This window comes from Cryptomeria japonica, chromosome 3 (genome assembly GCF_030272615.1).
Source record: "Cryptomeria japonica chromosome 3, Sugi_1.0, whole genome shotgun sequence".
NCBI lineage: Eukaryota > Viridiplantae > Streptophyta > Pinopsida > Cupressales > Cupressaceae > Cryptomeria > Cryptomeria japonica.
In genome coordinates this window covers 235,765,809-235,779,726 of record NC_081407.1, presented here as the reverse complement: position 1 = coordinate 235,779,726, position 13,918 = coordinate 235,765,809, and positions in this window count along the sequence as shown.

The following is a 13,918-nucleotide window of genomic DNA, read 5'->3' as shown; positions in this document are numbered from 1 at the left end:
CAGAGTGTGACTACAGTGATTAGAGATATGTTGGTTGGAAAGTTTACTGCATTTGAGTTGAGTGAATTTGGAGAATCACATGGGAAATCAAAGACTACATTCAGAGCCTCTATATCCAGGAAGCAGAAGTATGATCCAAGAGAAAGTTCATGTTGGGTATCCAGATTTGAAAGAGAGAAGAGAGAGATGGAAGAGAAAGAAAGAGAATTGGATGAGCTTGAATCCCTTATTGCTCGGATATTTCCTAAAGGAGTCGGTAAGTATGATGGAAAGTTACCTTTGAAATGTTTTTCTTGTAATAAGATAGGACATTTTGCTTCTAGGTTCCCTAAGAGAATGTCTAGATATGATAAGCATGAAAGGCATGATAGATCTGACAAGTATGATAAATATGAGAAGCATGATAAGAATGGCAAGCCCTACCAGAGGTACATAAATTAGAAGAGATGTTATTATGCTATTGATGAAGGTGTGACATATGAGGAATGAGAGAATGGGAATTCAGAAGATGAATTTGTATTTATTACTACCAAGGAAGATGATTCGATATCAATGAATCCTACGAGTGACATTGTTGAGGAGAAAGCATTGGCTACTAAGATTGAAGAGAAAGATGAATGGGTGATTGACAATGGTTGTTCACATCATATGAAAGGTGATAAAATAAATTTTTTGAGTATGGAAATATATGATGGTGGAATAGTGAGATTTGGAGATGATAAAGTTTGTGTGATTCATGGTAGAGGTTCTATATCTTTCAATGGTAAGCATAATACTGATTATGTCTTGTATGTTGAAGGTTTGAAGCATACTCTTTTGAGTGTTGGATAGATGGTTGACAAGGGATATGATTTGCAATTCAATAATTTTAAATGTAAGATCCTAAATGCCTCTAGTATAGAGATTGCATCTGGTACTAAGACTAAAGGTAATATCTTTCACTTGAATGTTGGTGAGAAAAGTTGTTTGATTGCTCAGATTGATGAAAGTTGGTTGTGGAAAAGGAGAATGTGTTATGTTAATTTTGACTGCATGGTAAGGATAAGTTCTACTCAAGTTCTTAGAGCTTTGCCTAAGATTGTGAATCATGCTAATCTTGTATGTAAGGAATGTCAGATGGGAAAGCAAACAAGAACTTCATTTAAGAGTAAGTTGTATTCATCTAATGGATTGCTAGATCTTGTTCATAGTGACTTATGTGGTACTACTAGAGTGAGAAGCATTCAGGGAGATATATATTTCATGTTGTTGATTGATGACTATTCAAGAATGATGTGGGTTACTTTCTTAAGGGAGAAATCACAAGCGCTAGAGAAATTCAAGATATTCAAAGCCCGAATGGAGACTGAGATAGGTTTGAAGCTGAAGTGTTTGAGATCTGACAGAGGAGGAAAATTTACGTGAAGAGATTTGGATAAATTTTGTGAGAGGAATGGAATTAGAAGACAATCATCTGCTCCTAAAACCCCTCAACAAAATGGAGTTGTTGAAAGGAAAAAAAAACTATCTTGGATGTTGTGAGGACTATGTCGATTGAAGGAAATGTTGCACATACCTTTTGGAGAGAAGTTGTTAGCACTATTGTTTACACATTCAATCGGGTGTATGTTAAATGTGATTCTGGTAAGACTCCTTATGAGCTATGGTTTGGTCATGTTCCTACAGTTAGATATTTCAAAGTTTTTGGAAGTAAATGTTATATCAAGAGAGATGAGGATATAGGAAAGTTTGATGCAATATGTGATGAAGGAATATTCTTGTGATATTCTACGAAGAGCAAGGCCTACCAGTTCTATAATAAGAGGTTGAAGAAGATAGTTGAGAGTGAAAATGTGAAGGTAGATGAATGTCTTGGAAAGCAAATCAGAGCATGCAGTTATGATTTTGATGATGAAGATATTCCTAAGCCTATACAGACTGAGATCTTGAAACAAAATGATCCGGTGGAGATAGTTGATCCGGGTGAAGAAGTGCAAGAGCTTGAAAATAAAAAAATAATCAGAAGAATGTGAGGTATCTAAAATTGAATCATTTAGAAAAGTAGATTATTGGTGACAAGAATAAAGATGTGATGACCAGGAGAAGGATTGTTGCTGAAGAGATGTTTGATTTCAAAGATTAAACCTAAAGATGTAGCAGAAGCATGTAAGGATGAAAATTGGATAAAAGCAATGGAAGAAGAGCTGAATCAGATTGAAAAGAATAACACTTGGGAGCTTGTTCCAAGACCTAAAGACAAGAATGTGATTGGTACTAAATGGTGTTCCAGAAAAAACTAAATGAAGTCAGTGAAGTTCTTAGAAACAAAGCAAGATTTGTATGTAAAGGGTGTTCTTAGATGGAAGGTATTGATTATGAGGAAATTTTTGCCCCTGTAGCTAGAATTGAAGCTATTAGATTGTTGCTTGCATATGATGATTACAAGAACTTTAAGGTGTATCAGATGGATGTCAAGTCAGCCTTTTTTGAATGGTGATCTTGAAGAGGAAGTCTACATTGAGCAACCATATGGATTTTTTTATCAGATGAAGGAGATATGGTATGAAAATTGAAGAAAGCTCTGTATGGACTGAAGCGAGCCCCTAGAGCCCGGTATGCAAGATTGGATAAGTATTTGTTGAAGCTAGGATTCTGTAAAGATATTGTTGATAGTAATTTATATTTCAAAGTTGAGAATGATAACATTTTGATTGTTGAAGTCTTTGTTGATGATATCATTTTTGGCGGTGATGATGATTTGAGTATGAAGTTTGTTGATGATATGCAAAAGGAATTTGAGATGTCTATGATAGGTGAAATTAATTTTTTCTTAGGATTGCAAATTACTCAAACTGGTAAAGGTATTTTTATTTCTCAATCTAAGTATGCGAAGGAATTGTTGAAAAAGTTTGGATTAGTTGATTCTAAGCTTGTTGGAACTCCTATGGTGACTGAATGCAAACAAATTGTCTAAGAATGATGAATCTCAGAAAGTTAATCAGGTCTTGTATAGATCTATGGTTGGTGGATTGTTGTACTTAACTTAGACTAGACCAGATATTATGCATGTTGTTTGTCTTTGTGCTAGATTTCAATCACATTTTAAAGAGACTCATGTTATTGCTATGAAGAGGATTTTTAGATACTTGAAGGGGACTATTGACTATGTTTTATGGTATCTGAAGAATGGTGATTTCCTGCTATGTGCCTACACTAATGCTGATTGGGCTGGCGATGTCGATGACCGGAAGAGCACTATCGGTGGAGCACTCTTTTTGGGAAAGAGGTTGATTTCTTGTTCCAGTAAGAAACAAGATGTTATATCTCTATCTACTGTTGAAGTTGAATACATTGTTGTTGTTAGTAACTGTACGAAGGTAGTTTGGATGAAGTAGATGTTGAAGAATATTAAAGTTGTATATGATGAGCCTACTGTTATATATTGTGACAATTCAAGTGCTGTCAGTATTTTAAAGAATCTGGTTTTGCATTCTAAAACAAAGCATGTGTCCATAAAGTATCAATTCTTGAGGGAGAAGGTCAGTGATGAGGAAATCAAATTGGAATATGTATCTACAAAGGATCAAATTGGAGATATTTTCACTAATAATTTGCCTATGGATATATTTATTTATTTGAGAGACAAGTTAGGGGTCTTTTCCCATCCTATTGAGAACTAGATGCATGGAGTGGCATCAATCCGATGGATTTCAGAGTTTTATCTTTTTGTCCAGGTTGATGAGTTGGTGTTGCTACTCAGCTGGAGTAGTCAGTGTATGGTTTTCATGTTCAGTTATAAGTTTATCCTAAGGGGGAGATTGTCCTTCTTAGAGGATGATTTTTGGAGGAGAGAGAATGATTTGTATTTTGTCTTTGACATTGTTGTCGAAGGGGGAGAGAGTTATGTGAAAAACTGCTTTATCTTTGGATCTTTGTTGTGCATGATCTTAGGGGGAGTTTGTTGCAAATTGCTAGTGTTTCCTTTGCATTGATTGTTTTTCACTTTCATATGTTATCATTAATGCCAAAGGGGGATATTATTGGATATTGTTGTTGCTAGGATATGTTGTTGTCATTGATGTCAACATATTCCCGTGCTTTGGTATTGCAGAGAGTTGTTTGGTGTTTCAGTGATTGCATTGAATTGATTTGGTTGGCTTGAGGATTTGTGGTTCAGTAATGAAGTATCTCCAGTATCTCTACTTCATTCCTTATTAGGTTCGGTGATTCAAAAGATTGCTTGATCATATTATTTGATCCGATTTGTAGTTGTGTCTGTCTATGTAGTGTTTGGCAGAGTTTGGTGTTTGATCCCATGAGCTCCGATATGATCATATTTTTGGATGTGAATTTGGGAGAATGTTTTGGATATTCATGTGTATCTTCAATTCAAATGGTTCATGATTTGGTTCTCCACAAGCTATCTTTCTAGTCTGAATTGATGTTGTTGAGTGTTCCTATGAATAAGCGTGTTGATCGATGAAGATTTGAATAAGTGGTATTGGTGCAACTATTGCAGATGGTTCTAATGTGCTTGTTGGAATTTATTGATCATGTCCTATTTGTTTTGGTGGTCTGCATTGATCTTTGTGTGCATTCTTGGTGATATTGCTGATCCGGTGATATTTTTCATGTTATGCGGTATTCCTGGTGGTGTAGCGTGTTGTGGTTGATCTTGGCAAGATTTCTAGTGATGTGTGTTTGGAGATTTGATTTAGGTCCATGCTATGTCATGTATGTCATTATATTGGTCCAATGGTTCACATATGTATCGTGTGATGTAATTTTGTAATTGATTGTTGAGGGTTTGGCCGACCTCATAGTCAAGGTTGATGAATTGTATAAATTGGTGGTATAGTCATGTAATTTGGGTGTCGATGTGGTGTCTGCATTATTAGTGAGTGGTGTATGTGTACATAAGAGAATTTATCTTTTGCTGTGGTGAATTAAGCAGAGATTGTTGCAGGGAAGATGAATGTGCTTAACCGAAACGTCATCAGGCATTATCAGATGCTATAATTGCAGTTCATGTAATCTGGATTGTAGTCCAAATCTTATTGTAAGGTAGTGAACCTTCTGTGAGGATTTGAGCCTTTTGGGTCATCTATTTTGAGCAATGAGCTCTAGGAAGTATGCCTGACTACATGTGCATTCCCCATTGTAATATTTATGCATACTACTACAGAGTATCATCTTATTATGGGTAGGTTCCCACTGTGGTTTTTCCCTTAACTAGGTTTTCCACGTCAAAATCTTGGTGTTATGTGTGTTGGTGCTATTGTGTTTATCTTTATTCTTGTTGCAGTTGTTTAGATATGAGATTGTGCTTAATTTGATTAATCTCGTGAAAACTAATTCACACCCCCTCTCAGTTTTTCTTCTTGGTTGCTACTAACATCAACGTCGTAATTTCATTTGCCAATCCTCCTGCTATGTCATATTAGTTGATACCCTTTATCGATAGTGTCTATATGGTACTCTCCTTAGATGTTTAGAAAGTGATGAAGCTCAAATTGCGTTACATGAGGTTCACACAGGTATATGTGATGCTCACTCTAGTGGTCCAATCATAGCTAAGAAACTCACGAGGATTGAATACTATTGGCCTACTATGGAAAAGGACTCATACCAGTTTGTTAGAAAATGCAAGCTGTGTCAGATTCATAGAGACCTCATTCATGCACCTGCACAAGAACTTTAGCCGATCACCACTCCACAAACCTTTTGTCAATGGGGCAATGGGGAATCGATCTCATGGGCAAGATTCACCCTCCATCTTCCAATGGCCACAAATTCATTATTATAGGCATAGAGTATTTCACAAAGTGGATTTAGGTCGTTCCTCTCACTCAAGTCATCAAAAAGCATAACGTAACTTTTATCCTTAACTAAATCATTTGCCACTATGATGTTCCCCTTTCCATCATCATAGACAACATGCGTCCGTTTAAAAATCAAGATGTTTGTGAGCTTTGTGATCAATTCCATATCCATCATCACTTTTTCCACTCCACACTACCCCCAAGGTAATGGTCAAGCTAAGGTGTCCAATAAAGCTATCCTCAAAATCCTTAAAAAGATAGTCGACAACATTAGTTGCAATTGGCATATCCTAGTGTGCAAGGTTGTTGATGTCACAACTTGCACTATTTAAATTCTTTTCATTATCAACCTGGGGTGTGTCTGAAAGCTGTCTGCAATAAGGAGAGTTTCAAATTTGGGGGTTTTGGCACTGTAAAACAATGATTGGGGTTGGATCATGCTTCGTTAGAAGCTATCTTCTATGAAGATAATTCACAAATTTAAACTACTGAAACCAAATTATCCTAACAAGAGTTCAGATTTGATATCAAGAGTTCAAACATGACAAAGCTGAGATTTTAATCATGGAATTATCTAATCAAAACTGGAATAACTTCTAATTTCCTACAAAATCATATCTATAACTAAATGTTGGAAAGTGAATATATTTTATGCTTGCAAGAAATAAATCCTATATTATAATTACGAGAATTGAAATTTATTTTAACAAACATCAAAGCAACTAAATTCCATGAGTTAATCTAACAATGTTTTTGGTCTTTTCTTAATCCCAAATTCATCATCTTTCTAACTACTGTGAAAAAAAAATGTTGTTATTGGAAAGAAACTAAAGGAAGATGGAAAACTGAAACTTCTTTAACATTCACCTAATGAAACAATATTTGCATTAGAAATAAATAACTACAACTTTTGGAATCAAATACTTAATCTAATCAAAACACATCATCATGTAAACTGAACAATATGAAATCAATTTCAATACACATAATTGAACATGTAAAAGAAATAACACAAGGATCACCTCCCTTCGATCGAGTGGGCCCTGCTCTTCCTCTGGTGGGATCCGAAACACGAGAATTCTTAGATCAACTTCTGATTTTCATTGATATGTACTTCCAACAGGAAGTGAAATAAACTTGTTGGTTACAAAATACGAGACTCTACTATTGGCTAACTTACTGACTAATTTCCTATTACATTCTACATAAATCAATGAAATATTTATATCCTTTATTCAAATTCAAACTATAGTTACTCGCTTAAAACAGAGTAATGATTACAAAACCAAACTAGAGAAAACTTAATATCAAACTAACAAACTTTAGGAGGAAGATAAAATTATAGAGATAGATGATGAAATAGACATAGGGAAGACCAAGAAGATCTTCTATTCGGATTGCTCGCGAACTATCATTATCCACATGGCAACCGAACTAGATTTGTCTGCTTAGTTTGCTTGTTCTCTTAAAACATATTCAAAAGTACATTTATGAAGATAAGGCATAACAAAGTGACATAATTCTAATTATTAAACCATTCATTCATGTAAATCAAGCAAAAAGTAAAACATTTGACCAAAAGATATCATGTCTAATATTACTTCTAATAAGCAAAATGTAATAGAAAAAATGAGTAAATATGCATGTTATAAGGATGTCACTAGGCATATTAGTTCATAGATCATTAAAATTTTAAACCATAAAGTGTGATTAAAAGTATAAGGATGAACCACTCATCATATCCAACTCAATCCCGCACTATGGACCTATTGCACAAGTGTTTGCACACCCACTGGAGCTACTCCTTATTCACTTGTCTATAGTGCTAAACCCATCTTTCCCATTGAGGTCAAGTTACCATATTTATTGGTATCTTTGTGTGATCTTATCAATGATAAAGACTACAGGGTCTCCCGCTTGCAAGATTTGGAATTATTAGATGAGCATAGACAAACTGCATTTAATCATCTCAAAGAATATCAACAATGCACGAGTCACAAATACAATCACAGAGTGAAGCCTCACACATTTGAGGTTGGTGACTTGGTCCTGAGAGAAAACCCTAAAAATCAACAAGACAGAGAAAAAGGGCAAGTTTGAACCGAATTGGTTTGGGCCTTATGTTATCACAACAGTCTATGGATCAGGTGCATATCAATTATCAACACCAGAGGGAGAACCATTGGATTATCCTATCAACAACATGCACCTTCACAGGTTTTATACATACCTTTCAGAGTATCCTAATAAAAAATACAAAAAATATAAAAAAAAAATGAAAAATTGAAAAAAGTAAAGAGAAATAAATTTGTCCAACGGTGAAAACCACTTTCATGGCTCTCTGGGTAAGTACCATGGTGAAAACTGGGTGACCAAAACCATGTGTAGAGACTTTTTCTCCTCACTCCTTCAGGATTCAATTTTGCCCAATTCACTTTTGCACACACTCACAACCTACCATTCCATAATAAACTTTCCCATTCCCATCATGACTTGTTATTGATCTATTTAAAATTAATTGGTCATCCATAATAAACCCTTTCCACCCTTTTCCTTCACCCACAATAAATCAGGTCCTATCAATAATTGGGGGCAGATCCTAAACCTAGTGATGGAAGTTGAACCTTAGCATCACATGTTTTGAGGAGCATCGTCTTTTCATTTCTCCTTCTTTTCGCACAAAATCCACAATAAAAGATCACTTGCACCATTTTTCCATAATAAATTTTTCACTCTTCTCCGCAATAAAGTGTCAGTTTCATGAAATAAGTCAATTTTAGATGTGACACAACCAACAGTGAGCTTTCAACAAATCAATCTTTCAGTAGACTTTGACTACAAACAGGTTTCTTTCAACATCATTTGTCCTTTATCAGGACGACAACACCGTGACTAGATTAAACATGTTAATATGTGTGGAAAGATACACTTATAACTTGAGGATTTCAATTGGTCTTTAGTTTTCTTTTGATTTTATCTTTTATGGTTCAACATGTCTTTTAGCTTTTCAATGATGTCTCTGACTAGAGATTGTATCTCTAGGATGTCTTTGACTAGAAAGGCACTCAGATGGGGTATGTTCACCTATTTTGATGTTTGTGGATTGTCTCTTAGTAATACTATAGTTTGTCTAATGATATGAGGATATTGTGAGTCTAGTGTGAACTGGGGCACTCCTTGTTTGCGACTGTCCAATTTCCATGCAAATAATACAAAGACTATCTAGGTCAAACCTATATTTGGATGGCCACAATACATTTTCCATAATAAAGCTCAAAGGTGATAATAGAACAAGAAGCTCATTCACCTCCATATCTTCTACCTTCCATCCCCCTTTCCGCTTTGTCCTCCATCATCTTTCCTCGAGTCCCTATAGTCCAGAATCACATGACTAAGTATAATGACACACCAAAAACATCTTCATTTCATGTAGTGTTCATCTTCATTATCACATATTAGTATGCATATATCATATAGCTAGAAATCATATTGCATTTATCTTGCATATTCATATATTAGTTTTCATGTAATTATATTCATGTACATATAACATCACATCCTACACACACCACTTGTTAGCACATCATATACACATCATTATCATATTGCATCCATCATGTATCATTATAAGCATATAATATTACATCATCATCATGCATATCATAAACACATAAAAAACAAAAAAATCTTTGTATTTCATAAGTATTGCATCACATCATAAAATCATCAACACCACATGTATCATAGATCATATAAGAAGCATCATGTAGAATAAAATATAGCATCATATTAGACATCATAAAGCATATAGTTATAATCATACATCATAAATATATCATATGTAGGAACATACACATGCATATAGTTGTCGCCAAAATAGATCATCTCGCATATACATCAAAAAATAAAGTGTCATGATACAACGATGTAAAAAATCATACCCAAAAGTGTCTACATCATCATACAAAACCGATACAGAATGGACTAGAGAGAGCTATGATGAACTCCCTCCCTTAGAGCTGGTAGGCCTCGATGGAATATGAGTTAATCCTGTTGGTGGTGGTGGACCCATAACTCCACTGCTAGAAGCCATCTTCATATCCCTCCCTATGGTAGTAGACCAAGATGCCCGTCCGTAGCTACTTGCTCTTAGTTAAGGTGGAGGTGTTACCTCATATAAGCCCCTCCAGTAGCTGATCTCCTCCCCAACCTTGATGTAGTAAGTGTAACCTAATTTGAAGTCCCCCTGCTATGTAGCCCTAACCACCCTAATGGTCTCTTTGGTGGCTATATATTGCTTAATGGCTCTTACCTGCTCATCTCGAGTCTCTTGAAGCTACCTCCTCAGCCTTGCACTAGTACTTCAACTTCCCTAGCCATGGCTAAGAAGTGATCATACCATATATTTGTACATAAGATTGTACGCATCCTCTGAATCTGAAGTGCACTGGTTTGGTCACAACTATATGCACATAAGCCCAAGCTTGTAATAGAGTCACTCCACAACCAAGCCCACAACCATTGAGGTACACAAACTGATGCAACTCATGATATATATGTGCTAGTACACACGGTTACCATGCAAACCTGGTCCTCTAAGTCAAGAGCATCTCTAGTGCTCTTCCCCCACCCAGTAGCCAACCCACATGGGTCACCCTATCTAGACATAAGAACCCACTGATAAACCCTCCCACCACTATATCTAATGTATGCCCACTAGTGTGTACATGACCTCCCAACTCACATGTCCTCCTTTGATCTCTAGCTCAGGATCTCCAAACACCAATTATAGAGCATCTGCATCCCCCTCTCGATCATAAACCACTAGCTCGCCTATGATCAACGCTTTTGTCTAACCCTACATTCTAGCCTAATAAATGCACAATAAATGCTAAATGATTGAGCAAGTTTGAGGTACATATTGACTCACCCATGTCTGCAGTCCGCTCGAACTGTCAGACCTGCTCAAATGATGTAATGGGACTGCCATGATCTCCCGACTGTTGATTACTCTCCTAAGTTCTCTGAGTGCTCTCTGCTCTGATCTCTCAAGAGTAGTGGATGCAAACGAGGATGTTTTCCTTTTTAGCCTCTATATATAGGTTGTGAAACCCTATTTGGTCGTGCTCTCCTCTCGCCACCTTTTTCCTGCTCATTGACCCCTTTTGAGTCTTGCTTTCGCCCATCTAACCCTGTCGTCCTATCCTTATCCTTTTTAGCCTTTCTTTCTTTTCGAGAGATTGTCTACAATTTTTTTGAATTTTTTTCATCCAATCTTTCGAGGGGGCATGAAGTCTTCCTTACCCAGGGAAAACTTTGTATTAGTTAATCTCATCTTCTTTGAGCCAACACGACAAGCTATATTGTCTCAACTAGGGGCAAAATGTAGACACCTAAAATTGTCTTGTCATAATTAAATAAATATTTTATTTATTTAATTATTTTATCCTAAGCCTTCTATTAATTAAATAGATTTTTATTTATTTATTTAATTCATTTATCCTTTTCTAGCCTTTCCCTATTTAAATAAATATTTTTTATTTATTTAAATTAGCCTTTTCGTAAATTAAATAAATATTCTATTTATTTAATTTGTCCCACTGCCTCTATTAATCAAATAGATCTTTATTTATTTAATTAATTCATTAGCCTTTTCCCCCCATGACACTTGTCATTTATCTCTTAATTTTCCTCTAACTACCTCCTTCGTATTTTATTATTTCCTCTACCCACCCTTTAATTCTAGCCGACCATTTATCCTTTTACCTCTTAATCCCATCCTTTCATTTTCTAAGGTGTTCTCTACATAAGAGGATTCCTTCATCCTTTCATAACCCTAACTAATCATTCAATCAACTTGTAGTGTCATAGAATTGTGGCCCCTACAGTTTTAACCATATTTGGGGTCCTCACCTTGGCAACGACATCTCCTTCCTTAACCAGGACCTATTTTTGCATTTCTAATCCTTCTCTCTTCCTCCTTCATGTCTCGTGTCTGCTTTAAACCCTGTCCAGACCTCAAAATAGGGTAGGACAGGGGCGTGTCCCCCTAGGATAGTGGTGTGGCACCCCGGTCCCCACCTCCTAGGGTGGTCCTATGTGTGGGTTGCCCAATCTCCCATGCACTTCTTGTCTTCGGGGTTTGTTATTCCTCTTTGTCGGCCTTCAGCGGTTGAAAATTAATCCTTGAGGCATGTATAAAAGGGAATTCAATACTCTCATTCAAGGACATATGTATAACGCATAGACATATGCTAGAGGATAAGAGATAGATATCATAAAGAGAAGATACAAGATTTCAAGGTTATTATCAAGCATTCAAGCATTCAAGTCTTCTTCATTCATCCATTAGAGTAACATTACAACATTCATTTGCAAGCATGTGTGTGTGTGTGTGTGTGTGTTAGGGTTTTGTCATGTTACATGCCATTTCATATAACATTTGTGATTACATTCAAAAAGCAAAGCAATCATCATCAACAAGTTGTAGATCTACAAGGTATACATCTCCATTGTTTACATTCAAGCATTTGTAATTACTTTCTTTCTAGGTTGATTCCTCAACCAGGGTTTGACTAAGGCAAACCCCTATCAACAACGCCCCCTTCTTCTCTTTTTTGTGTGTAGGTTGCAGGTGCACAATTGTAATCGCAGGTTTGGGCTTCATTTGCAAAGATGGAAGAACCCTTTTCGTTTCGCGGATTTCGTGGCGGACCATGTACATTCCCGCCATGGTCTCGACAACTTTTCTCCAAATTTGCAGGGCAGATCCGCGTCAGTTTAATTAGCTTAGATCCAAAGTTACAACACGATCCCGAACTGGTAGCACCTCATTTCACTCATTTCCTCTCTCTTTTGTACACAGTCAGCAAGTTAACTTTCTCATTTACAAAAGAGGGTAAATCACACTTCAACCATTGCAATCCACTCAAAATTCGCATCCTTGTTTCCCTCGGATTTGGATCTAGTGGATTCAGCCCCTTTTTTGAATGTAAAGTTCCTCCCAAGTGAAAATCATTCTAGTGGCTTCCTTTCTCTCTCCTAGGTGGGGAGTCACTAGGATCCAATTTTCCACTTTACACAACCAATGCGATCAATCAACCTTCATGCGATCAAGTAATCAAGCATCTACATAACCACAATATGTTCTTTGTTGAGCTATTGTGCACAATACAAAATTTGAAAGCAACCATATTGAAGCAAGATCAATGGAGATCAAACCCTACTAGGCGTGTGAATGGTATAATCTTTCATGTTTTTGATGTTTTGCATGTTGTAGGTTCTTCATTAGTGTATGGTGGATTCGTAATTGTAGAACTAGGGTTTTATGTGGCTGGATATTTGATGGTTTTACAATAGTTTATCATTCTATTTGTATCGTATATAGCCACATTGGACAACTTGTACGCCACATTATTCCTCCCTCTCAAGGTGTGGGTGACAAAGAAATTTTGAGCTTTGTCAAATTGTTTCAAATTAATTTAATGAATTTATTTTAATTTATAAGAAATTGTCTCACCTTTAATAATGACGTTTACTACTATTTGAAAGTTGCCTTCTAGGTTTGATACTGCTAATTTGTCTACCATTTTAACTGCTAGAAGAGCGGTTTGGGCTTCAGCTTCATTGTTCATACCTCCACCAACTTTGTAACCCCTATTGCTAGAATATTACCATTACAGTCCCTCGCAACATATCCTGCCCCTGATGGACCTGAATTACCCTTTGTTGCCCCATCAAAATTCACCTTGATCCACCCCTCCTCCAATCTCTTCCATTCAATATCCTTCACCTTCTTCGCATCCAGATTAACCCAAACAGACCAATTAACAAACCTAAACATTTTATTCTTGTTTCAATAACAAAGTCAAATATATATATCCAAACTCAACTTTTAAATCTCAACTAATTTAATTATTTATACTTTATTCTTTTTGATTAGTATGAATATCTTTAAGAGGGTTGTTCATTCTCTTATATAATAAAACATCATACTAGCCATAGTTTTAAAAAAAAAAATCTTCTTAAAATAGGTAGTGCCACAAAAAAACCTTGTGAAGGTAAAATTAGGGTGCGGACAGTATGGCCCTTTCCATTAGTAGTACTAGGGAATTATT